This window comes from Moschus berezovskii, chromosome 3 (assembly GCF_049115385.1).
Source record: "Moschus berezovskii isolate FMDL1 chromosome 3, NW_MosBer_1.0, whole genome shotgun sequence".
NCBI classification, from domain to species: Eukaryota; Metazoa; Chordata; class Mammalia; order Artiodactyla; family Moschidae; genus Moschus; species Moschus berezovskii.
In genome coordinates, this window is record NC_142462.1 from 97,965,551 (window position 1) to 97,993,309 (window position 27,759).

A 27,759-nucleotide genomic window follows, 5' to 3' on the forward strand; every position below is an offset into this window, starting at 1 on the left:
ATGAGCCAGTGTAGCCCCTGGGGGGCATGGTTAGGAAAGCTGCTCCTCTTGATCGTGTTCACTCATTCAGCCCTCAAGCCAGCAATGTCTCCAGTGTTCAAACAATGACCTTTTAACATTTTCTGGGCTGCCCCAACAATGCAGTGTCAGCATTTCTTCAATGTGGATCTGAATCTTCAGTTATTTAATATTATATCAAATCCTTTGGAGACTCAGAGTGGATCAACAATTGCCGTAATTTATCCAAATGAAGTAGGGTATTATCCTTATTTCTCTCCAGAGGGAGAATCCTTTAATGGAGGGATACCACAGAATATATGCTGGACTGGATGAAGCACATGCTGGAATCAAGACTGGTAGGAGAAATATCAATAACCTCAGATATGCAGATGACATCACATTACGGCAGAAAGCGAAGAACTAAAGAGCCTCTTGTTGAACATGAAAAAGGAAAGTGCAAAAGTTGGCTTAAAACTCAACATTCAGAAAACTAAGATCATGGCATCTGGTCTCATCACTTCATGGCAAATAGATAGGGAGACAATGGAAACAGTGACAGACTTTATTTTGGGGGGCTCCAAAATCACTGCAGATGGTGATTGCAGCCATGAAATTAAAAGATGCTTACTCCTTGGAAGAAAAGTTATGACCAACTTAGACAGCATATTAAAATGCAGAGACATTATTTGGCCAACAAAGGTCCATCTAGTCTAAGCTATGGTTTTTCCAGTAGTCATGTACAGATGTGAGAGTTGGGACATAAAGAAAGCTGAGCACTGAAGAATTGATGCTTTTGAACTGTGGTATTGGAGAAGACTCTTGCGAGTCCCTTGGATAGCAAGGAGATCAAACCAGTCCATCCTAAAGGAAATCAGTCCTGAATATTCATTGGAAGGACTGTTGCTAAAGCTGAAACTCTGATTCTTTGGCCACTTGATGCGAAGAACTGATTCACTGGAAAAGACCCTGATGCTGGGAAAGATTGAAGGCAGGAGGAGAAGGGAAGGACAGAGGATTAGATGGTTGGATATCATCACCAACTCAATGGACATGAGTTTGAACAAGCTCCGGGGGTTGGTGATGGACAGGGAGGCCTGGCATGCTGCAGTCCATGGGGTCTCAAAGAGTCAGATATGACTGAGTGACTGAACTGAACTGACCACAGAATATGAGCCTTCTTACACACCTGAGGAAGACTGCTGATGACATTGCAAAAGTTATTCCTTGGTGGAGATCAGAAGGTCTTGTTTTCATTGACTGCGAAGGCTGGAAACCACAATGGGACAGAAATTGGGGCAATAGTGTAGTAAAAACCACTCTTTAGACTTTACTAGAGACCACCATCCTGATTGGTCAGAAATGAAAGTGAGAACAGTTGCCCCAAAGGAATTTGAGACTGCTGGAAAGAGTATTATGAATGCTACTCTCACACTGGCTTTAGAAATGAGACCAAAATGTTTATGTGGCTTTTATCTCTATCCAGACTGCTACAATTATGATTATAGGATAAATCCACAGACCTACACAGATAAATGCCCAAGTGATCAAATTTTCTTCAATGACCAACTTCAATGGCTATGGGAAAAAAGCAGTCTTTATGCTTCAGTATGTCAAGATCACATGCTTTGAAATTTGTTCATTATTGAGTTAGAGAAGCTATGAGAATTGCTGAAATGGCTAGATACGGCTATGTCTCACCAGTTGTTATTTTTTTCCAGACCATTTTATTTGCATAGTATTGAAACTTTGTCACAGGTAAGAAAAAATGCATTCACATGTTTTAGAAAATAAAATTTAGTAGAGTATAAATTTAGGAAAAACTGTTTTAGAATGCTTATTAAAGCTACCCCTTCAAATGTCAAGCCAATTCTGGAACAGTGTCAATGACAAATAGATCTTTACCTAGAGTTTTTAGATGATGATTCGTACCAGCTTAACATTTAGAAGGATTTCCTGCAGAACAATTGTTGAGCATAAGCTAAATTATGTAACAGATAGATTCGCTTGAACCAGGGAGAAATTTCATTTAAAAAAAGCTCTTAATACCAAAGAGTAGTAGCAATTTTTCAAATAAGAAAGACAAGAAATAGAACTTAGGTAAATTATTAACCAACTATATAATCAGCATATTGCATTTTAATGTTTTAATGCATTAGGTTTCTTGAAAAATAACATAGATCCTACTGATTTTATTGTTGAGAATCGACAATGTGATCTAGTAGTGAGTGTCAAGGCCCTAAAAATGGTTTATATAAATATAAGTCTTTGACTGTGTGGATCACAGCAAACTGTGGAAAATTCCTAGAGAGATGGAATACCAGACCACCTTACCTGCCTCTTGAGAAACCTGCATGCAGGTCGAGAAGCAACAGTTAGAACTGGACATGGAACAACAGACTGGTTTCAAATAGGAAAAGGAGTACATCACGGCTGTATATTGTCACCTTGCTTATTTAACTTATATGAAGAGTACATTATGAGAAACGCCTGGGCTGGAGGAAGCACAAGCTGGAATCAAGATTGCCGGGAGAAATATCAATAACCTCAGATATGCAGATGACACCACCCTTATGGCAGAAAGTAAAGAAGAACTAAAGAGCCTCGTGATGAAAGTGAAAGAGGAGAGTGAAAAAGTTGGCTTAAAGCTCAACATTCAGAAAACGAAGATCATGGCATCCGGTCCCATCACTTCACAGCAAATAGATGGGAAAACATTGGAAAGAGTGGCAGATTTTATTTTTTGGGCTCCAAAATCACTGCAGATGGTGATTGCAGCCATGACATTAAAAGACGCTTACTCCTTGGAAGGAAAGTTATGACCAACCCAGCCAGCCTATTAAAAAGCAGAGACATTACTTGGCCAACAAAGGTCCATTTCGTCAAAACTATGGTTTTTCCAGTGGTCATGTATGGATGTGAGAGTTAGACTATAAAGAAAGCATAGTGCTGAAGAATTGATGCTTTTGAACTGTGGTGTTGAAGACTCTTGAGAGTCCCTTGGACTACAAGGAGATCCAACCAGTCCATCCTAAAGGAGATCAGTCCTGGGTGTTCATTGGAGGGACTGATGTTGAAGCTGAAACTCCAATACTTTGGCCACCTCATTTGAAGACCTGACTCATTTGGAAAAACCGTGATGCTGGGAAAGATTGAGGGCAAGAGGATAAGGGGACGACAGAGGATGAGATGGTTGGATGACATCACCGACTCGATGGACATGGGTTTGGGTGGACTCCAGGAGTTGGTGAAGGACAGGGAGGCCTGGCGTGCTGCGGTTCATGGGGTTTCAAAGAGTCAGACACGATTGAGTGACTGAACTGAACTGGTGTGAAGAGTTGACTCGTTAGAAAAGCCCCTAATGCTGGGAAAGATTGAAGGCAGGAGGAAAAGGGAATGATAGAGGATGAGAAGGTTGGATGACATCACCAAGTTGATGGCCATGAGTTTGAGCAAGCTCCGGGAGTTGGTGATGGACAGACAGGGCTGGTGTGCTGCAGTCCATGGGGTCACAAAGAGTCGGACACAACTGAGCGACTCAACTGAACTGAATATTATTTTGAGACTTAACACAATGTGGGAAGCACAAAGATGTGGAAATGAGCTGTTTCGGAAGATAATGAATTTGCAGACATTTGAAAGTGTTCAAATTTTAGCTAGATTGTCATTTAAATAGGACGTCGTGGTAGGAATTCAATCATTGGATGGGGTGGCTAGGTGAGAAACTCCTTAAATTTCCATTCATACCTGTGAGCTCATTATTTTGCTATTCTAGTACCTAACATGGAGAAGGAAATGGCAACCCATTCCAGTACTCTTGCCTGGAAAATGCCATGGACGGAGGAGCCTGGTAGGCTTCAGTCCATGGGGTCGCTAGGAGTCAGATACTACTGAGCGACTTCACTTTCACTTTCATGCATTGGAGAAGGAAATGGCAACCCACTCCAGTGCTCTTGCCTGGAGAATCCCAGGGATGGGGGAGCCTGGTGGGCTGCCGTCTATGGGGTCGCACAGAGTCTGACATGACTGACGTGACTTAGCAGCAACAGCAGCATCTAACACAGAAGTGCTGCAGTCTGTTTATTGGGTTGCAAAGAGTTGGACATGACTGAGCGACTGAACTAACACAAAAGTGGGGCCATTGAATAGATAATAGATAGCTCACCTTCTTGAACCACTTATATTTGAGATAACAACATTTAAATATAGTATCAATTCTTCCTCAAATATTTTAGAATTAAATCTATTGATCCAAACACTGTTGATTAGACCTGACATTTCCATCCTTGAAGGATTACTCAGTATTACTCAAAATGGAGTGTTCTCAGATTTAGGAGGAAAAGAAACAGCACCATGACAAAAAGTTGAGGGTGGCAGAGGTACCTAATCTTCCTCTCACTCAAACATGCATCTTTTCTTACCTTTTTAAAGCACTTTTTGATAAGGCTTTCTGTATTCCAGAAGGAAAACTGCCATATGGGAACAATAATAATTCCTGGAAATTATTGAGTAAGTTGAGTCCTTTCTGCCTCTGGCTAACTTCATACCACTACTAGTTCTAACCCTAACTTCTGGTGCAACACTGAATAAATCAAATCCTTATTTCAAAAATCAGTTCTCCAGGTATTTGATGATGTCAGTCATGCCCACCAAATTTGTCTCAATGAGCTATTTCTCAACTAACAGATCTCTCAAATCATGTCATATTCTTAGATCCTTTTTAGAAAAAGACTAGGTTATATTTATTCATTCAAAAAATATATTGAGTGCTTACAGTGTGTTAGATACAATATATTATTAGTAACAATGAGTGGAACATAATAATCCATGCAGTCAGATAGTTTTTCTTGAGATAATGAGATGAGCTACATTTTAATGAAAGTCTTGTTTATAACTTTCCCATTTTTGGGGGTACTTTTTGATTTTTAAAGTAAATTAGGGGCTAAATATCACCTCTGAGCTCTACTTCAGTAAACCAAAATACAGAATTATCTGAATAATAGTACATTGAAATGCCTTAATGCTATCTTATTGCCTTCCATGTATCACATATCAACAAACAGCATGGATCTTTCTCATTTATTGTCTAAATAACATTTATTATGTCATAATATAATTTCTTACATTCTCCATAATATAATTATGAAATTACTCTAAACCAACTCTGCTGGATATTTTCTTTCCAGTGTCTCAATTTGAATGAGAGACTTGATTTCATTTAATGAACACAATGCTAGTTACTATGACAGAAGAATGATTTTCTTTCTCATTTCATTACGTAGACAAATTGTGAAACACAGTGCTAGGTTACTGGAGACTTCATATAATGCAGAGGAGTTTTGCTGTAGCATAGCCTTTTTCTCATTCTTGCTTTTGAACATTTTTCCTTTATACTGGATCTCTGGTTCTCCACACCTTGCAGGGAAGGAAAGAATGCAGACTGTCCATCAATCATTGCTTCTGTCTTTGATCTCTCCCTATTTCCTGCTTTGTTCTTGGTCTATAATCATGAACATGACCTCCTCTGTTTCTCATCCTGGTGAGTTATAATCTACTTAGTCATCCCACTTGAAAGTCACTTGGATGCCTCCCTTCTCTCTCCATTATCCAGTAGGTAACTAAATCTTATCCATCTTAATTTCCAAAGAACCGTTCAATCTGTCCTCTCTGCTTTACACAGACTGACCTTGCCTTTGTTGAGATCCTTATCATTTCTCACTGAATGGTTTACATCATCTCCTAATTGGGGTCCCTGCCTGACATCTTGACTTCTCCCTCCAATATATCTTTATGGGACAGTCAAATACCTATCAAGATTGCAAATATGTGGTCTTGTACTACCAAAATTTTCTTATAGTTAACCCCTCATACTTTAAATAGCTTAAAGAATAGCAGAAAAGACACTGTATTTGGATTTTATTTACATAAAACGATCCAGATGCCTTTACTTCTCCCCAAGTCCTCTGTACTTTTTATCATAAGAGTTACTGACACCTCTCTGGATGGACCAGGCTTATCCCTGTGTATGAGTCTGTGCTATTTTGCTTCATATTGGATATAAAACTCTTATGGGACTTTATAAGGGATTAGTCTATCATTTAAATGATTAATACTCTTTGTATTTTGGTAAGGCTCTTTCTCCTGAGTCTTACCAAAATACAAAAGTTACGTATTAGTAATACTAGGCTTTCCAGGTGGCGCTAGTGATGAAGAACCTTCCTGCCCTCGCAGGAGACTTAAGAGATGCGGTTTTGATCCCTGGATCAGGAAGATCCCCTGGAGAGGGGTGTGGCAACCCACTCTAGTATTCTTGCCTGGAGAATCCCATGGATGGAAGAATCTGGTGGGCTACAGTCTACAGGGTTGCAAAGAATTGGACACGACTGAAGATACTTAGCATGCACACACATGGATAATGGAATCACATTTTGAAAGTGATCTAACTAGATCTCTGTTTCCCCTATAGGGGACCTGCTTGTCTGTGCAAAATATTATTGAAGGGCCATTGGGCTTATGCTGTTAATGTTAATATGCAGTCAAAGTCTATGTAACAATAATGGGGGATGTGTTTGTAAAACAACTGAGTCTTCCTCCTGTCTCCATATACCTGAAAGTAGCAGTAAGAAATACATCCAAAATAAGACCTTGAGGGTCACCATTTCACTAGCCAATAAACTGTAGACAATAAAGAGCATAAAGGATGGATTTGTGTGTCACTGCTGTTACTGTCATGGTTGGCGTAGAGACTCTTGCCAGCAACATTCTTCAGATGTCTTGAGAGAGAAGAACAAGGCTCCTATGGCTAACTTCTGATTATCAGTTTTTCTCAGCACGACCTTATCTGTGACTCTGTTAATTGTTTTTCACCCCCTATTGCACGTCAATTTTTCCTTGAAATACTGAAGAGTAGAAAATGCTGATTTTTTTTCTTTAACTTCAATTTACTTCTTTTTTTTATTTTTATTTTTTTTAAAACCTTTTGCACAGCAAAGGAAACTATAAGCAAGGTGAAAAGACAGCCTTCAGAATGGGAGAAAATAGTAGCAAATGAAGCAACTGATAAAGGATTAATCTCCAAAATATACAAGTAACTCCTGCAGCTCAATTCCAGAAAAATAAATGACCCAATCAAAAAATGGGCCAAAGAACAGACATTTCTCCAAAGAAGACATACAGATGGCTAACAAACACATGAAAAGATGCTCAACATCCCTCATAATCAGAGAAATGCAAATCAAAACCACAATGAGGTACCATTTCACGCCAGTCAGAATGGCTGCTATCCAAAAGTCTACAAGCAATAAATGCTGGAGAGGGTGTGGAGAAAAGGGAACCCTCTTAACACTGTTGGTGGGAATGCAAACTAGTACAGCCACTATGGAGAACAGTGTGGAGGTTCTTTAAAAAACTGGAAATAGAACTGCCATACGACCCAGCAATCACACTCTTGGGCATACACACCGAGGAAACCAGAATTGAAAGAGACACGTGTACTCCAATGTTCATCGCAGCACTGTTTATAATAGCGAGGACATGGAAGCAACCTAGATGTCCATCTGCAGACGAATGGATAAGAAAGCGGTGGTACATATACACAATGGAGTATTACTCAGCCATTAAACAGAATACATTTGAATCAGTTCTAATGAGGTGGATGAAACTGGAGCCTATTACACACAGTGAAGTAAGCCAGAAAGAAAAACACCAATACAGTATATTAACGCATATATGTGGAATTTAGAAAGATGATAACGATAACCCTGTATGTGAGACAGCAAAAGAGACACAGATGTATAGAACAGTCTTTTGGAGTCTGTGGGAGAGGGCGAGGGTGGGATGATTTGGGAGAATGGCATTGAAACAAGTATATTATCATATGTGAAACGAATCACCAGTCCAGGTTCAATGCATGATATAGGATGCTCGGGGCTGGTGTACTGGGATGAACCAGAGGGATGGGATGGGGAGGGAGGTGGGAGGGGGGTTCAGGATGGGGAACGCATGTACACACAGGCAGATTCATGTCAATGTATGGCAGAACCAATACAATATTGTAAAGTAAAAAAAAGAAAAAAAGAAAAAAATTTACTTCTAAAATATTTGTTACCTTTAAAGTTTAAAAAACAGGTAATCATTGGCTCCATGCATTGATAGAGCAAGTATTTATTGGATGCTTACCTCATGTAAGGCACTAAGTATAAGGATGTGAAGTACCAAAGTCTCTGTCCTTGGGGAGCTTAACTTCTTATAGGAAAACGAATGAAAATACATAAACAAATATGTTTATATCAAATGGGGCTAAGTGCTGTGGAGAATAACAAAGCAGGGTAAAGGGACTGGGGAGAGCACTGGAGAATGTATCCAGGGTCGTCAGACACAGCTCCCTCATGGGAGGACCTGAAGGTAGGAGAACCAGATGACAAGATGTCTGAGAAGAGCATTCTTGGAATAGGGAAGAACAAATGCAAGAGATTATGTGAGAGCAGGTTTGGAGGGTTTCAGGTCCTCAAGAAGGCCAGTGTGACTGATGCAGAAGAAAGAGTGGGTCAGGTCATTAATTAAGTCTATTTGAACTAGAATCTGAGTGAAGTGAACTTTAAAAAAATAATTTAAGAGAAATTTCTGGAGGAAAATGAGTCAAGAGTATCTAGATTTTATTATTATTTTTTAAATAAGTATCAGTTCAGTTTAGTCACTCAGTCACGTTCGACTCTTTGCAGCTCCATGAACCGCAGCACGCCAGGCTTCCCTGTCCATCACCAACTCCCGGAGTTCACCCAAACCCATGTCCATCGAGTCGGTGATGACATCCAGCCATCTCATCCTCTGTCGTTCCCTTCTTCTCCTGCCGTCAATCTTTCCCAGCATCAGGGTCTTTTCAGATGAGACAGCTATTCGCATGAGGAGGCCAAAGTAGTGGAGTTTCAGCTTTAGCATCAGTCCCTCCAATGAACACCCAGGACTGATCTCATTTAGGATGGACTGGTTGGATCTCCTTGCAGTCCAAGGGACTCTCAAGAGTCTTCTCCAACACCACAGTTCAAAAGCATCAATTCTTTGGTGCTCAGCTTTCATTATGGTCCAACTCTCACATTCATACATGACTACTGGAAAAGCCATAGCCTTGACTAGATGGACCTTTGTTGGCAAAGTAATGTCTCTGCTTTTTAATATGCTGTCAAGGTTGGTCATAATTTTCCTTCCAAGGAACAAGCGTCTTTTAATGTCATGGCTGCAATCACCATCTGCAGTGATTTTGGAGCCCAGAAAAATGAAGTCAGCCACTGAGGCCACTGTTTCCCCATCTATTTGCCATGAAGTGATAGGACCGGATGCCATGATCTTAGTTTTCTGAATGTTGAGCTTTACCAACTTTTTCACTCTCCTCTTTCACTTTCATCAAGAGACTCTTTAGTTCTTCTTCCATTTCTGCCATAAGGGTGGTGTCATCTGCATATCTGAGGTTATTGATATTTCTCCCGGCAATTGTGATTCCAGCTTTTGCTTCTGCCAGCCCAGCATTTCCCATGATGTACTCTGCATATACGTTAAATCAGTTCAGTTCAGTCGCTCAGTCGTGTCCGACTCTCCGCGGCCCCATGAATCACAGCACGCCAGGCCTCCCTGTCCATCACCAACTCCCGGAGTTCACTCAAACTCATGTCCACAGAGTCGGTGATGCCATCCAGCCATCTCATTCTCCGTCGTCCCCTTCTCCTCCCGCCCCCAACCTTTCCCAGCATCAGAGTCTTTTCCAGTGAGTCAACTCGTAGCATGAGGTGGCCAAAGTACTGCAGTTTCAGCTTTAGCATCAGTCCCTCCAATGAACATCCAGGATCGATCTCCCTTAGAATGGACTGGTTGGATCTCCTTGCGGTACAAGGGACTCTCAAGAGTCTTCTCCAGCACCACAGTTCAAAAGCATCAATTCTTTGGCGACCAGCTTTCTTCACAGTCCAACTCTCACATCCATACATGACCACGGGAAAAACCATAGCCTTGACTAGACGGACCTTGGTTGGCAAAGTAATGTCTGCTTTTCAATATGCTATCTAGGTTGGTTATAACTTTCTTTCCAAGGAGTAAGCGTCTTTTAATTTCCTGGCTACAATCAGCATCTGCAGTGATTTTGGAGCCCAAAAAATAAAGTCTGACACTGTTTCCACTGTTTTTCCATCTATTTCCCATGAAGTGATGGGACCAGATGCCATGATCTTTGTTTTCTGAATGTTGAGCTTCAAGCCAACCTTTTCACTCTCCTCTTTCACTTTCATCAAGAGGCTTTTGAGTTCCTCTTCACTTTCTGCCATAAGGGTAGTGTCATCTGCATATCTGAGGTTATTGATATTTCTCCCGGCAATCTTGATTCCAGCTTGTGCTTCTTCCAGCCCAGCGTTCCTCATGATGTACTCTGCATATAAGTTAAATAAGCAAGGTGACAATATACAACCTTGACGTACTCCTTTTCCTATTTGGAACCAGTCTGTTGTTCCATGAACAGTTCTGACTGTTGCTTCCTGACCTGCATACAGGTTCCTCAAGAGGCAGGTCAGGTGGTCTGATATTCCCATCTGTTTCAGAATGTTCCTCAGGTTATTGTGATCCACACAGTCAAAGGCTTTGGCATAGTCAATGAAGCAGAAATAGATGTTTTTTTGGAACTCTCTTGCTTTCTCCACAATCCAGTGGATGTTGGCAATTTGATCTCTGGTGCCTCTGCCTTTTCTAAAACCAGCTTGATCATCTGGAAGTTCACGGTTCACGTATTGCTGAAACCTGGCTTGGAGATTTTGAGCATTACTTTACTAGCTTGAAATGAGTGCAACAGTGCTGTAGTTTGAGCATTCCTTGGCATTGCCTTTCTTTGGGATTGGAATGAAAACTGACCTTTTCCAGTCCTCTGGCCACTGCTGAGTTTTCCAAATTTGCTGGTATATTGAGTGCAGCACTTTCACAGCATCATCTTTCAGGACTTGAAATGACTCAACTGGAATTCCATCACCTCCACTAGCTTTGTTCATAGTTTGTTTGTGTTTGTTTGTTTGTTTGCTTGCTTCCTAAGGCCCACTTTACTTCACATTCCAGGATGTCTGGCTCTAGGGGAGTGATCACATCATCATGATTATCTGGGTCGTGAAGATCTTTTTTGTACAGTTCTTCTGTGTATTCTTGCCACCTCTTCTTAATACCTTTTGCTTGTGTCCTTTATTGAGCCCATCTTTGCATGAAATGGTCCTTTGGTTTCTCTAATTTTCTTGAAGAGATCTGTAGTCTTTCTCATTCTATTGTTTTCCTCTATTTCTATGCATTGATCGTTGAGGAAGGCTTTCTTTTTTTTTTTTTGGTAATTAATTTATTTTTTATTGGAGGCAAATTTTCTTATCTCTCCTTGCTATTCTTTGGCACTCTGCATTCAATGGGTATATCTTTCCTTTTCTCCTTTGCTTTTTGCTTCCCTTCTTTTCATAGCTATTGGTAAGTCTTCCTCAGACAGCCATTTTGCTTTTTTGCATTTCCTTTTCTTGGGGATGGTCTTGATTCCTGTCTCCTGTACATTGGATAGAACATATACTTTGATTAGATGTTGCAAACACCTGGAGTAACTGGCAAATTTGGCCTTGGAGCACGGAATGAAGCAGGGCAAAGGCTAATAGAGTTTTGTCAAGAGAATGCACTGGTCATAGCAAACACCCTCTTCCAACAACACAAGAGAAGACTCTACACATGGACATCACCAGATGGTCAACACCGAAATCAGATTGATTATATTCTTTGCAACCAAAGATGGAGAAGCTGTATACAGTTAGCGAAAACAAGACCAGGAGCTGACTGTGGCTCAGATCATGAACTCCTTATTGCGAAGTTCAGACTTAAATTGAAGAAAGTAGGGAAAACCACTAGACCATTCAGATATGACCTAAATCAAATCCCTTATGATTATACAGTGGAAGTGAGAAATAGATTTAAGGGACTAGATCTGATTGATAGAGTGCCTGATGAACTCTGGACGGAGGTTCGTGACATTGTACAGGAGACAGGGACCAAGACCATCCCCATGGAAAAGAAATGCAAAAGAGCGAAATGGCTGTCTGAGGAGGCCTTACAAATAGCTGTGAAAAGAAGAGAGGCGAAAAGCAAAGGAGAAAAGGAAAGATATAAGCATCTGAATGCAGAGTTCCAAAGAATAGCAAGGAGAGATAAGAAAGCCTTCCTCAGTGATCAATGCAAAGAAATAGAGGAAAACAACAGAATAGGAAAAACAAGAGAGCTCTTCAAGAAAATTAGAGATTCCAAGGGAACATTTCATGCAAAGATGGGCTCGATAAAGGACAGAAATGGTATGGACCTAACAGAAGCAGAAGATATTAAAAAGAGGTGGCAGGAATACACAGAAGAACTGTACAAAAAAGATCTTCACGACCGAGATAGTCACGATAACGTGATCACTGACCTAGAGCCAGACATCTTAGAATGTGAAGTCAAGTGGGCCTTAGAAAGCATCACTACGAACAAAGCTAGTGGAGGTGATGGAATTCCAGTTGAGCTATTTCAAGTCTTGAAAGATGATGCTTTTAAAGTGCTGCACTCAATATGCCAGCAGATTTGGAAAACTCAGCAGTGGCCACAGGACTGGAAAAGGTCAGTCTTCATTCCAATCCCAAAGAAAGGCAATGCCAAAGAATGCTCAAACTACCGCACAATTGCACTCATCTCACACGCTAGTAAAGTCATGCTCAAAATTCTCCAAGCCAGGCTTCAGCAGTATGTAAACCGTGAACTCCCAGATGTTCAAGCAGGTTTTAGAAAAGGCAGAGGCACCAGAGATCAAATTGCCAACATCCGCTGGATTGTGGAGAAAGCAAGAGAGTTTCAGAAAAACTTCTATTTCTGCTTTATTGACTATGCCAAAGCCTTTGACTGTGTGGATCACAATAAACTGTGGAACATTCTGAAAGAGATGGGAATCCCAGACCACCTGACCTGCCTCTTGAGAAACCTGTATGCAGGTCAGGAAGCAACTGTTAGAACTGGACATGGAACAACAGACTGGTTCCAAATAGGAAAAGGTGTACGTCAAGGTTGTATATTGTCACCTTGCTTATTTAACTTATATGCAGAGTACATCATGAGGAACGCTGGGCTGGAAGAAGCACAAGCTGGAATCAAGATAGCCGGGAGAAATATCAATAACCTCAGATATGCAGATGACACTACCCTTATGGCAGAAAGTGAAGAGGAACTCAAAAGCCTCTTGATGAAAGTGAAAGAGGAGAGTGAAAAGGTTGGCTTGAAGCTCAACATTCAGAAAACAAAGATCATGGCATCTGGTCCCATCACTTCATGGGAAATAGATGGGGAAACAGTGGAAACAGTGTCAGACTTTATTTTTTTGGGCTCCAAAATCACTGCAGATGCTGATTGCAGCCATGAAATTAAAAGACGCTTACTCCTTGGAAGGAAAGTTATGACCAACCTTGATAGTATATTAAAAAGCAGAGACATTACTTTGCCAACCAAGGTCCGTCTAGTCAAGGCAATGGTTTTTCCCGTGGTCATGTATGGATGTGAGAGTTGGACTGTGAAGAAGGCTGACCGCCGAAGAATCGATGCTTTTGAACTGTGGTGTTGGAGAAGACTCTTGAGAGTCCCTTATACTGCAAGGAGATCCAACCAGTCCATTCTGGAGGAGATCAATCCTGGATGTTCATTGGAGGGACTGATGCTAAACCTGTAACTGCAATACTTTGGCCACCTCATGCGACGAGTTGACTCACTGGAAAAGACTCTGATGCTGGGAAAGGTTGGGGGCGGGAGGAGAAGGGGACGACGGAGAATGAGATGGCTGGATGGCATCACCGACTCTGTGGACATGAGTTTGAGTGAACTCCGGGAGTTGGTGATGGACAGGGAGGCCTGGCGTGCTGTGATTCATGGAGTCGCGGAGAGTCGGACACGACTGAGCGACTGAACTGAACTGAACTGAACTGAACAATGGTCTTTAGATTCTAGTTGTTAACAACAAATTGGGAAATTTGTAATAAGGTCGTATGAGATATGGAACCCACAATAACATGGGAGCTAAGGAAGGCAACCGTTGTGTTATAGCTGTTTCTACTCCAGGGATTGGGAATTCTACTTGACACAAGAAACCCCAGGTTATCAAATCATGGGTCAATAGGGAATCTATAGTGAATACTACAGGGCTCAATTTCATTCCAAATAATTCATTTGGCAATCATCAATATCAGAAGGTAAGTCCTATTAGACTCTCATAAGTTGGAATTTATATAAGAAATTCCTTGATGTGATGATACTTGCTTGTTTATTAAAGTATAGTATATCTAAGCAATTTATTTTCTCTTAGTTTTTAATTCATGGCAAGCCATTTGAAAATTTCTCAATGCCCCTTGATCTGACCTAGTTGTAATTCAGATAATTTTCTTTCATAAAGACTCAAAGGAGATTACAATCCCAAATATTGTTTTCCTCCTTAATTTAGGGGATGTGTTATCTTGCCTTATACTTTTCAAATATTAGACTTTTGTATGTATTTTATTCAGGCATATAGAACATAGATAGGTAGATCCCTTTCAGATTCAAACTTCATTTGTTTGTGTATTCATTCATTTTCAAAAGAAGTAAAAGTTAAAGGGGCAGTGAGCCAGATTGGGGGCTGTTTGTAAGTTCACCTATTTTGTTGGTATCCTGCTGTTGCAAAGCTGCAATTGAAGTAATTAGGTTCTTGTGCCCAGGCAAGACGGAGAAGGCAATGGCAAGCCACTACGGTACTCTTGCCTAGAAAATCCCATGGACGGAGGAGCCTCGTAGACTGCAGTCCATGGGGTCGCGAAGAGTCGGACACGACTGAACGACTTCACTTTCACACATTGGAGAAGGAAATGGCAACCCACTCCAGTGTTCTTGCCTGGAGAATCCCAGGGACGGGGGAGCCTGGTGGGCTGCCGTCTATGGAGTCACACAGAGTCGGACACGACTGAAGTGACTTAGCAGCAGCAGCCCAAGCAAGAATTTTTTTTTTTTTTACCACTGTTAATAAGTTGGTGCTAAGTCATGATAAGTGAAAAAGAATAGCTCCTTCTATCCTTACAGTGAAAACTTTTTCAACAATTATATGAGTCTTGATATGCAGTGAATTCCAATAAGGCAGGCAAATATATATATTAATATATATTATCACCATTTTGAAGATAAAGAAAATAAGAAATATGATATGGAGCTATTAGAGATATAGCAAATTTTACCCACTAATCAGTGAATATGTAAAAGATGTCATCAGTTCAGTTCAGTTCCAGTCGCTCAGTTGTGTCCGACTCTCCGCGACCCCATGAATCACAGCACGCCAGGCCTCCCTATCCATCACCAACTCCCTGAGTTCACTCAAACTCATGTCCCACAATAACATGGGAGTCGGTGATACCATCCAGCCATCTCATTCTCGGTCGTCCCCTTCTCCTCCCGCCCCCAACCTTTCCCATCATCAGAGTCTTTTCCAGTGAGTCAACTCGTCGCATGTCACTAATCTCCATTGTTTAGCAGTGCCTCCAAAATAGTCAAGGCATAAGAAAAAGAATTAAGGTAGATAAAAGAAAAAGGGAAAACATATGGAAAATACATAGAAAATATGACCTTCAATTCTATTACCCACAAATGATCAGTTAAGTTTTTATAAATTAAAAATTTTTATTTCACTTTAATAGCGAGACAAAGAAACTAAAACCAAAGGATGGCATATTTCTAACAATCGATACTTCAAAATTTTTTGTTTGTTAAAAATAATCTGCTCAAGTTAAACATAGATTGTGGAAAACACTGAATTATTGTTATTTATTTTGACTTGTGTAACTTTGGGTTTCCAGACAACTGTCTCACAAAAAGTTATGTCTAATCCAAAACCAAACATAAACATTTCCATTTTTCTTAAAGATCAGAATTTAAATACCATTCCTATGGCATAATTCTCCAAGAGACTTTAATAAAGGTTACAAATGTAAGCAAAATATCTTATAAACTCTACAAACTATTTTAGTAAATGAAACATACCTTCTAAGATGACAGATGATATCTGTTAGAAACCCTGAGAGTTCCCATCTCCTTCCTGAATTAAAGATACTTTGTTCTCTAATTCAGTGTTGTTTCTTACCTTCAATTAATTGCTAAAATCACAGTACCCTTGATTGGAGACCCATGAAATATTTGTTTTCTTCCAGTGTTGTAGTTGTTCTACACCATACATTTTTTAATCAGAAGGAATATGTGTCTTCATCTCAGAAGCACTATGTCATAATTATACTTTCTGGTCTTTAGCACATTCATATCATTGTGCTTATTTGCATATGGGAGCTATTTTTCACAAAGCCTCCTAGTTTTCTCTTCTCATTTAGACTCTTGTATTCAGCTCAGGATAATTTTCTTTCATAATTTTTCAAATGGTTCCCTTTCTTTCATTCTCTCTGTTCATTTAAGAAATTACTATCAGATAGGCCTTTGTCCTTTTAGATCTATACTTGGTATTGCTTTTCTATCATGTGTTCTAAGGCTTTGTCTTTCTCTTTGTATCATAGATTTGCCCACTTTTTCTTCTAGAATACTACTTGAATCTTCACCATGTTCTGACACTCATGTTTTTAATCCCAAAGAATTCTTTTCTTGTGTGTGAAATGTGACCCTTGGCTATCCATTTACAGCTATGAAGAAACAGAGTGATTCTCTGTCATTAAGGATCTCCCCAATCCCGCTAACCTCCTGCATTTGTTTGGATATATATTTATGCAACAGGACTCTTATGTTGAAAGGGAGAATGGGCTATAGACTGTGAAAGGGGCTGAGGTATGTTGACAAGTAAGATTCCATCTGGAGCAAGTGAGCAGAAAACAGGCAGGTTGCTAGGAACCCTCACAATTATCAAAGTAAGGAAAAAATTATCTTGGAAGAGCAGTATAATTTGCTTAAGGACTGAGCAGCCTTTCCCTTTTGCTCCTCTCCATGGGCTTTTCTGGTAGCTCAGACGGTAAAGCGTCTGCCTACAATGCGGGAAACCTGGGTTTGATCCCTGGGTCGGAAAGATAACCTGGAGAAGGAAATGGCACCACACTCCAGTATTCTTGCCTGGAAAATCCCATGGACCGAGGAGTCTGGTAGGCTACAGTCCATGGGGTTGCAAAGAGTCGGACATGACTAAGCGACTTCACTTTATGCCTGCTGGGGAGATCCAGCTATATCCAGTTTAGCACTGCTCTTTTATTTGGCCCCAAAGCCCCTCTTAACCCTCCCTGGGAAGATCTTTCTCTATGTTTAAATGTCCTGGGGTCACATGTCTCTTTTACTTGTCCTTCTACGTACTCTGGGAAGCTGAGTGGTCTGACTGGTTTTGCTGTCCAGGAAGCAGTGTTTTAGTTGACTGCTCCGACAATTGGTCTTTCACGCACTTGTGTTTTGTGGATCTGTTTGTTGTCTCTGCGCCTAATGATTCTCTCCCCAGTGGAAGTGGCATTCACACCTCTAAAGTAAATTTCTACTGTTAAAAATTTTCTGATTCAATTCCTTCTGTTTTCAATCTTTGAGTTATGTCACCCCTTCTGATTTTCAACTTTAATTGTACTTTTTCTAAGGACATCTACCGAAGATAACACAGGAAACACAGGTTCCCAGTTCATCTTGAACCACCGGTTCTGGTAAATTAGTGTATTTACTCAGGATGATAACTAAGACCCCACTAAGAAGCTGTCATTCCATTATCGTCAAGGATAAGTGAAGTCACTCAGTCGTGTCGGACTCTTTGCAACCCCATGGACTGTAGCCTACCAGGTTCCTCCATCCATGGGATTTTTCAGACAAGAATACTGGAGTGGGTTGCCATTTCCTTCTCCAGGATCATCAAGGATAGCACATTTGGAAATCTTTCCAGTTTACAGCTATTTTTACCTCTTCATTTTCCAACTAAAGTATCAATCAGTTTTCTTTCAACCTCTTCAGTCAGTGAATTTAAACTGGGTACTTTCAGAAAGCAGTGGTCACTTGTACCTATGTGCTTTTAAGAGAGTCTGAGTTTGGTTATAAAGGGATGTAATGCCAGCCTCCAGTTTAACTTGGAGGACTGAGTCACCTCTGTAATGACATGTTTCTCTGAACAGCCACAGGGCATCCTTTTGCCACTGAATCTCTGCTCTGCATCAGGTGACTAAAGGACTGGCAGCAAACAAAAGCAAAGGTAAAAATATACTTTTTGTTTAGTTTGAAAATTTTTTAGACTGTTTTTAGAAACACGCTCTCTCAGAGGAGTTTAGAGGAAAACTAGTTTTGTTTCATTTCTTGGTATACTCCAATTTCTTTTACAGCTGAACTTATATTTGTTTACTTTCCAAATTCAGTTATCTTTCAGAATGTGAACTTGCTATTCTGAACCTAACATTGTAAAAAATACATTTGTTACTGATACATAGAACTTAAACTCCAGTTCATTTTTTATTTACTATAAATTTGTATTTGAGGATTATTTTCACATCAATAACTATTCAAAACTTGTTTCATTTCTCTTCTACATGCACAATTTCTCTGAAAAGCATCTATGTTGGGTTATCATAACCTAGTACTTCACTTACAATAACATCAGAATGTATTCTCTGAGGCAGGTTAGTAAACTAACTTATATAAGACATAGAATATATGGCTTTATGAGAGAGCCAATAGCTGTGAAGAATTCTTCAAGCTAACTTTATATACCTAAATGTTTTTCTTTAGAGTATAAGTGTATTTCTTTATTTGATAAAGGTTTTATTTTTGCATGATTGTTTTAATAAAAGTGTACTTTAAAAGATATGTTACATAGTTTTCATACCTACTGTATTGGATAGTATTAGAGAACTGTTATTTGGAACACGTATTGCAGTTTTTAGGAAACATATGACATTTAAAATGGTTCAGAAGATGGTTATTTTGGAAGAATAAAAATAGGTTTAAAATTTTCTTTCCAAATACTAATAAATAAAGGGACTGAATACTTAGAGATAAAAATCAAAGGCACTTCATATAAGAAAATCAGTAATTGAGAAGAGGATGTAAATGTATACATACATAAAGATAGATAATTTAGATTTTCCAGGAAAGAAAGAACAAGTACCAAAACAATACAAGAAAGACAAATGGAGTTAAATATACCCTCTCTAACTCCTTCATTGCCAGCTCCTGAACAATGAACTTCTATCTAGAACCATTAGTAAGATATTCATGTTATTAATAAATATTTATATTGTAAAATACTTGAGAGTTTAGTCACATGATTTATTTCAGCCTCATCTATAAATTAGAATTCAGTCTGATGACAGAAAGTAGGTTCCTTGTTATAAAAGAAAGTGAAGTCACTTAGTTGTGTCCAGCTCTTTGCGATCCCATGGACTATAGCCTACCAGACTCCTCCGTCCATGTGATTTTCCAGGCAAGAGTACTGGAGTGGGCTGCCACTTCCTTCTCCAGGGGATCTTCCTGACCCAGGGGTCGAACCAGGATCTCCTGTGTTTCAGGCAGGTGCTTTACCCATATATTCTTAACATTTAAATAGAGTCAGGAGCAAAGAGTTGTAAAGATGTTAAGTGGAGAATGTCAAAATACTTAAAAAACAATAAGCTATAAAAAACTTCATGTTCAGAGATTCAGGGTTAATGTCCTTTATAATGTTTTTGAGAATCATAACATATACCATATTTTCTTAGCAATAAACTTCCATGGGAACCTGATTCTTTTTTGTGAAAAACTTCAGCAAATTCAGTAATTAGATTTATAGTTATTATACTTACATCATCATCTATAATTACTAGTTTGTTGAACCTAGTCTCCTTAAGCACATTCCTTGAATTTTTCTACATATAATTGAATTGCAGATGCTATGAATTGCTAACAGGAACAATTTTCAGTAGTCTTTCTCACAGACTGAAGTTTTTCACCTAAGCATTGGTCCAGTGTTCATAATAGATTCAAATCAATAAATCCTTGATTGAGTTCCCTCTCATCAAGTATATTTAAAAACACACACACACACATTCCAATTTTCAAGGACCACCATTTTCTAGACGCATTATATTGGGTGGTTTAAGAACTGGCTGTTATTCTAGGCTGAAATTACTCTGCTTTTGTCATAGGCATTCCAGAATAAACTTGTTGCAGCCTTAGTGCAACCCAGATCCTAAGACTGGATTTCCAAATTTTCTTATAGTATTAGGAAATTCTCTCAAGGTTACATTTGGAAACTAAAATGTATTTAAAAATATTTTCAAGTTATATGGTTTATGTTAAGCACATGTGTGCATGCTGTCACTACAGTAGTGTCTGACTCTTTGTGACCCAAAGGACTGTAGCCCACCAGGGTCCTCTGTCCATGGGATTCTGCAGGCAAGAATACTGGAGTGGATAGCCATGCCTGCTTCCAGGGGATCTTCCCCATCCAGGGATAGAACACTCATCTCCTACATTGCAGGCAGATTAATTACCTCTGAGCCACTGGGGAAGCCCCTATGGTTTGTGTAATTGCATACAGTTAATGGTCAGTCCTCTTGTCTGGAGAATCCCATGGACGGAGGAGTCTGGTATGCTATAGTCCATGGGGTCGCTAAGAGTTGGACACAACTGAGTGACTTCACTATCACTTTTCACTTTCATGCATTGGAGAAGGAAATGGCAACCCACTCCAGTATTCTTGCCTGGAGAATCCCAGGGACAGGGGAGCCTGGTGGGCTGTCGTCTATGGGGTCGCACAGAGTCGGACACGACTGACACGACTTAGCAGCAGCAGCAGCATCAGCAATGGTTTTGAACAAATTAACTTTTTAAGGAACAACAAATTCATTGTGTAAAAAAGCATTTACTTCACATTTATGGTTTGTATATACTACTATAATTAATGTATAAACTCAACTTTCTTTACTAATATTAAAGTGCAACACATTTCTATCACGTGAATGGGCAATTCAGTAGAGAATTAGTTCTATAATGATCTTTTTCAAATTCATACAAATCAGTGACTAGTTACTATATTTGGTGTTTCAACAGTTTATTATAATTTTTTTAGAAAAAGCATAATTTCTTCAATTTCACAATTGTAGATATTATTTCTTATTAAAATCTAATGGAGCTCAGGCTGACTGGCACATTTGGTTGCAACGTTAAGAACTTTACCTTTCATTCAGCAGGTGTACCTGAAGTGGAAGCCTGGAACCTCAAAAGGAGATATGAGATATCTAGGTAGCTAAGCATGTACGATCCAAACCTGAAAAGTGAAGAATACATGCCAACACAATTTCTCCAATGTTTACTTTTTTATGTACCACAGTCTTTTCAGAAAGCTTAACTGTAATGGGTTTGACAGTTTATAGGCAAGTTTACTGAAGGCTGACAAGGATGTTAGCTGCAATGCCAAAGGGCACTGCAAATTCAGGTATGTATCGACTGAGTATCAGGAAGTCAGGCCATAGTGGAGAGATGTCCAGAGAGCAATTCAATTCAGACGGATTGCCATCTTGGTTAGAAAATCTGTCCTGTGTGAAAATGTCAACAGAAGGCTATAAAGTTGCAGAGAGGCGTGGAGGGAGGGGTGATGGGTTAGATTCCATTCCATATTCATATATTTAAAAATTACAGTTCACGTTCACAAGAATAAATTTCAAAAGCTGAGGAACAGAGGATAGATATCAGTACTATATTTAGATATATAAAATGCAATCATTATTTATCATCATACCCTTGTCCCTACCCTCCTGGAAATACAGTACTATGATATGCAGTGAAGGCAAATTAAAACTATATAAATAAAAATCGAACAGGTGAGACAGTAAAACTTTTCCTAGTGGACTGATGGTAACTGGTCCTGGAACCTAAGATTTTAACCTCTGCTCCATCCTGACTTCTGTTATATTGCACAGAGATTTCCTTATTTTGTGCTGTAAACACACCAGGGTAGTCGGACAGAACTCAAGGAAAGAAATATGGTTTGGGAAAGGATTTATGGTAGAGAGGCATGCGGAAGAATAAAAAATAAAAATAATGCCATAAAAACTGAAGAATTCTTTTAAAAAAAGGTCAGAAGTAAATTTCTGTCCAAAAGGTACAATTGGACAAAATACAGCAGAACTGAAGTGCTTAGAAAAACACAAGAAAAAAATGATCTGAAGTTGAACAGGTAAAATCCAATTCCCTGTGTTATTTAAAATTAGTTGGGTAAATCACCAAAATTAAAGTATAGGCAAGGAAATACAAAGAACACTCCAAGCATCATTTTCATATCCAGTATCTCTGAATACCTCTATCATTCTGACTAGAGCTTTGCATTGTTTACAACCAGGGAAGGCCTATTGCTCGACAGCATATTTTCTCACTTGTAATAAATGATATAGTGGTACTGGGCATTGCCTTTTGTAGAAAGTAATAACACTAATAAATTTTTTCAGGTCTGTCTACTGTTAGTTTTCCTTTACCACAAATATTTAATCTAAAATTAGCTTTTAATACTCATGTGTCAGAATAGAGTGGTAACTTGAGTTACATGGCTGATACTATTTACTACAATTACAAAAAAAAACCCTCTTATTTACTGAAAAGGGCCTTTTCTTGCCATATTGCAGAAAAACCTACCATTTTTTTCAAATAACTTCATAAAAAATTATCTTTGTAGTAAAATCAACTCAAATGTTACCATTTTTAATCAAGTTATGCCTGATTCCTTATAGTCAGTATTAATGTACCACTTCTTTCTTTTCTAAAGAACTTTATTTTTTTTAATTTGAGTAATGGTTTTGAATAGCTGCTAAATCAACATAGTACAAAATCCAAACAGAAGTTTCCTTCACACCAAAATCTCATCCCACCTCTGCCCATTTCTTTCCTTCAGCCACAAGGTCTTTTTCCTGGAGGCAAACAATACAACTGACTATTCTTCCAGAGATACTCCATAGTACACATATCACAAATCTACACATACACATTACACATATAAAGTGTTAGTCATCCAGTAATTTGTGACCCCATGGATTGTAGCCCATCAGACTCCTCTGTCCATGGAATTCTCCAGGCGAGGATACTGAAGTGGGTAGCCATTCCCTTCTCCACGGGATCAATTGCAGGCATATTCTTTACCTTCAGACACCACAGCCTACACATACTTATATATACATGTACATATCATTTTCTCAGAAAAATAATGGCAGCATTGTGTGCATCAGTTCAGTTCAGTTCAGTCGCTCAGTCGTGTCTGATATCTATTTCTGCTTCATTGACTATGCCAAAGCCTTTGACTGTGTGGATCACAATAAACTGTGGAAAATTCTGAAAGAGATGGGAATACCAGACCACCGGACCTGCCTCTTGAGAACCTGTATGCAGGTCAGGAAGCAACAGAACTGGACATGGAACAACAGACTGGTTCTAAATAGGAAAAGGAGTACGTCAAGGTTGTATATTATATGCATATCTAGCTTAAAATTTTTTTAAGTATATTTTAAGACATATACATAAAACAAACATATACCTTAAAGAATAGTTATGAAACCTGGTGAATATCCTTATTGATAAGGAGAAGAAACCTCATTCTTTGTTTCAGCTGCATAGTGTTTCATTGCGTGGAAAGCCATGGTTTATTTAACCAGTCCCTTGATGATGGACATTTTTTTTCCAAGTTGCAAATGATAGGCAATGCTGCAGTGAATAACAAAGAAGTGTGATTTCTGGGGGAAAGTTTTTGTGCATTTGTAATTCATATAGAAATTTCCAGTCTTCTGTTTCTTCATTACAAACAGTTTGGAGCCAGTGCCTGCACATTTCACCTTGCTCAAATTTCCTACCTTGCTAAAATATGTATGCTTGTACAGAGAAATGGGTGCTGTGAGCAAAACCAGGCCAACCCTAGATTCAAAGCCATTCCAAGACAAGGGCAGAAATCAAAATTAAGTCATGCTTACCTAAAACAAAACACTATGACCTGGCCACAACCTTTGTCCTTCCACATGCCTGTCCTGCCACTCCAGTGCGCAGCCTGACATTCAGTTCTGGTATCTGGTATCTGACATTCAGAACCGAGATCAAACTCCTATTTAAATATCATCGCAGTCCCTGGACCTGAGGTTTGGCCTCAGGCTCTTGTTCCTTGTTTCTGTTGCTTATTCTGCCTGTATCCCAGCTCTTCTAGTCAATGACTTGCAAAATATTTTGGGGTAATTGGGTGTTTTAAGTTATAATCTTGACCATGGACATTGAAAACAATCTTAGTAACATTTCATAGGCCACTAAATTGTTTTATAGTTCAAAAACTTTGAGTAGAAAACTGAGGATTTAAATCAACCTAATGTTATTTTAAGGAGCTTAGTTAAAAACGGCTTGACAGAGGGAACATTTTATTCAAAATGTGGTCCTAAGATTTTGTATGCTTTTCCAAGAAAGCTGTTGATCTTGACTGAAAGAAATTTCAAGTTCTGAAGGAGAAGTAACACTTCTTGACAATGACTAAGTGTATATGCTTATGTAAAGATAGTTACTCTTTCAGGTTGTAAAATGTTCCTGCTTCATAAAAACCATGGCCTTTCACACTGAAGAGTGAATTTCCTGTTAGCACAATAACACTGAAACAGGCATTTTCATATACTTACAAAACTTAAGTTCATTTTTAGGAAGGGAAGCATTTTTGTACAATCAGGATAGTCTAGTAGTTCTAAAATTTGTGCAGATGGAGGAACACTCGTGTTCTTCAATCATGATGTAGAGTTAAAATAAAATTCAGTACCTAATGATGAATTGTGAAACTTACAGCGATCTCATCATATAGTAGATTATAAACTTATATGCATCAAGTTGTTAAGAAAAATGTATAGGAAATCTCTATCCATTACAATATAAATTTTCTTCTGCTGGAATAATTAGGTCTAGCTTTTACAATATTGATATTTCATGAGAGAATAACTTAAGAACCATCAGGATAAGACAGTGATTAACTGACTAAGGCAATAATATCCTTCAGAGGAAAAAAATGGGAGCCTGTCATTGGCTTTTTCTCTAATTAGCAGGTTAACAATTATTTCTACAAAGTTGATTTGAACTCAGCAGCTCTGCTCTGTTTAACATTCTGACAAACATTTAGCATATATATATATTTATTATTGGCAACAAAATACCACTCAGAAAATACTTTCCTTAAAGGTTTGGAAGTAAAACACTGCATTTTAAAATTTCCAATAAAAATGGGAACCATGACCAGGATGTCTAAACAGGATGTCTGTTTAAACCCTGTGGATTTAGGGGCAGGCACTTGGAGTCTTAAAGGTTTTGAAAACAAATACCAATAGCATGAAAAAGAAAAAGAAACAGAAGAGTTGTAGATTAGGGAAATTAATTCCTTTCACTAATATATTAATATTGAGATGCATGTGTATGTTTTAGGGGAATACTTCCCAGAGTATTTCCTCTAATCTTACGGATTAGTATGAATCACCATGTTCTATGGAAGAAAAAACTACCTTGAGTGTATAACAGAAATTTAGAGTGGCAATCAAAATTAAAACTAGCAGGATTAATTTATGGATGTAAAATATTATTATTTTTCTGTGTTGGTGATGGTGAAAAATACTGTGAAGTTCTTCCAAATAACTGGATCTTGCCACTCTCATCTCTGTCCTGGATTGACAAGGGCCTCCTCCCAGGCTTCCTGCCTCTTCTTTCCTGTGCCCTTTCCCTTTCAGGCTGGACTCAGCACAGCTGCCTGAGGAATCTGGTTAAACCGAAGTCATTCTTCCCTCCAAACTCTGTAATTCCTTCCCATCTCATTTAGACTGATGGCCAGAGCCTCAACAAGGTCCTGAAAGACCCTTCTCTTATCTCTCTGTCCGTTGTCTTTAGTCACTGGGATCTTTGAAGTCCCTGAAACACGGCAGGCATGTGCCTGCCTCAGGGCCTTTGTATCTGCTTTGCTCCCATACTTCTCCAGACATCCTCCAAGCTTACACTCTATCTTCTTTTCATATCACTTCTTTTCAGAATGCTGAGGCATTCCCATCTAAACAGAATCCTTCCTTAATTCTTTTCTTTGCTATTAACGCTTTCCAATGAACTGTATATTCATTTGCTCACCTTGTTTATTGTCTGTTTCCCTTGCAAGGATTTAAGCTCTGTGAAGGCAGACGGCTTTTGTCTGTTTTGCTCACTACTGTATTCCTAGTACTTGGAATGGGAACCTGGTATACAGAAGGTGCTTGATACAAATTTCTTGAACACTAAATACTCTGCTTTCACGCAGGTACTGGGGCCCCAGAGACCACCAGGGACACACCTGTCATTCTGTGAGTTGGGTGATGACATGTGGTAGCAAAGGAAGATGCACCCATGGGAGCTGGAGTGTCTCAGTGAGAGGGTGTCAGAGTTTAGGTTGAGTTGGGTGATTTGGCAGAGGGTCTGAGAAAACAGGGATTTGCTCTGGATTGGAAGTGGTCAGGACACAGGGGCACTTCTATGTGAATAAAGAACAGAAGTCATTCATTTAGCAAGAGAGGGATGTTTGATGTTCTGAGGGTAGCCCCGGGTTCCTGGTTTTATCTCTGCTTAGACATGATGAAAAAGTGGCCTTGCTTAGTCTCATTTTCTTATGGTATGAGAGTAAACATGTTTGAAGTTTGCATTCTGTGAGATTGTTTATGACTAGTATGAGAATAACAAGGCCTAGTTGTGAGTGCTGACAACTTCTGAAATCAGAGGTGGTTAGGGGAATGCTTTTTTAAGAATGTATCACAAGCAAGTAAACTTTGGGGGAGGAAGGCATGAGAAGGAACATAGGGATAAGCAGAGCAGAGAGACTTCTTTTTAGACTCTTGCACCTGTACGTGACAGGCCTTGGAAAAGCCTCTGATACTGGGAAAGATTGAAGGCGGGAGGAGAAGGGGATGACAGAGGATGAGATGGTTGGATGGCATCACTGACTCAATGGACATGAGTTTGAGCAAACTCCAAGAGTTGGTGATGGACAGGGAAGCCTGGCATGCTGCAGTCCATGGGTTTGCAAAGAGTTGGACAGGACTGAGTGACTGAACTGAACTGAACTGAACTGATGATGGGCCTTCTCCCCCAGAGGTCCCCTCTCCCTCCTCACCATCCTTCACAGTCAGGACAGAGTAGGCTTACTGAGATGAAGTCTGAAGCCTGCTTGATAGTAAACAGTCCCCACCTTTTTGCTGCTGTCACACTCTCCTCTCAGTGGATGAAGAAGGTCAGAACTGAAGCGAAGGTCAAAGCAGTGGCAGCTAAGCCTTCATCACTAAGACTTCCTTCTACCAGAGGAGGTTCTGAGGCGAAAACTACTTGTCTTTACCCTATGGCTTTCATGTACATGTCACTTTGCTGGGAATCATTTATCCAGGGCCCTTCAAAGTGCCTTCATTGAAGTTTCCCAGTTGGAGGAAAGGAGTTTGTCCTTACTACATGCTCAGAACAAACCTAAAAGGAGAAAACTGGTTGATAAAATTTAGGGGAAGAATCCAGGTTGCACTATTGCATTCCCACTCCTAATATCCTGCCAGTTCTTCCTAAAATGTCACCACTTAGAGATTTCTTTAAAGGAGTAAAACTTCCTGGACAGATTGTGAGAGGGAGGAAGGGAAAAAAAACAAGGAAGGTGTTCCTGGTGACTCATGGTTAAGTGTGGATAATTCACAGATTGCTATGCTCTGACGACTAGTCAAGATACAGGTAGAACTGGGCAGTTAGGATTCTGACGGCCTGAGT

The 27,759-nt window shown here is 39.4% G+C and overlaps 1 pseudogene; it reads left to right on the forward strand.

The window, feature by feature from the left end:
* LOC148778378 (hyaluronidase Ccc Hy-4-like) lies at window positions 1–25,764 on the forward strand (annotated as a pseudogene).
* The last annotated feature ends 1,995 nt before the right edge of the window (window positions 25,765–27,759 follow it).